A 930-nucleotide genomic window follows, 5' to 3' on the forward strand; every position below is an offset into this window, starting at 1 on the left:
ATAGAGCTATGCTAGCAGAAGGAGTTGGAAATGTGATGATCAAGATGCCGAATGGTACACAGTATTGCATATCAGGTGTATTTTATGTACCTGGACTAGAGAGCAATTTGCTCAGTCTAGGACAATTAGTGGAGAAAGGCCATAAGGTGATTATGGAAGATAAAAAACTTAAACTGTTTGATTCAGGTGTTAAAAACAGTTTGATATTTGATGTTTCTATGTCTAGAAACAGGACATTTGGAGCCAATCTAGAAGCACTTTGCCATAAATGCCTAGCTGCAGTAGTGAGTGAAGATGATTGGGTGTGGCATCACAGATATGGTCACTTGAATTTTAGAGACTTGCATGACTTGAATACTTACAACATGGTTAGGGGCTGCCATTGATAAATGTACCAAAAGAATTATGTAAAAATTGTGTTGAGTCTAAACAGCACAGAGAGTCTTTTAAGAAATTTGTTGAAACTAAGGCAAGAGAAAAGCTTGAAGTGATATACTCTGATGTGTGTGGCCCAATGCAGTGTGAATCTCTTGGTGAGAGTAGATACTTTGTATCATTCCTAGATGATTTCACTAGGAAGATGTGGGTGTATATCTTGAAGAGAAAGAGTGAAGTGCTAGGAGTATTCAAGAAGTTCAAGAGAATAGTGGAGAGACAAACTGGTTTCTTGATAAAAACTATAGTCACTGATGGAGGAGGAGAGTATACTAGCAATGAATTTGATGAATTCTGTGAACTAGAAGGTATTGTGCATGATGTGACACCTCCCTACACTCCCCAACATAACGGTGCAGCAGAAAGAAGAAATCGAACAGTGATGAATATGGTCAGATGCATGCTTAATGGAAAGAAGCTACCAAAATTTCTTTGGGCAGAGGCTGTCTCCACTGCAGTGTATGTGCTAAACCGAAGCCCAACAAAAAGGCTTAA

The sequence above is a fragment of the Glycine max genome, chromosome 11, assembly GCF_000004515.6.
Source record: "Glycine max cultivar Williams 82 chromosome 11, Glycine_max_v4.0, whole genome shotgun sequence".
Lineage (NCBI taxonomy): Eukaryota > Viridiplantae > Streptophyta > Magnoliopsida > Fabales > Fabaceae > Glycine > Glycine max.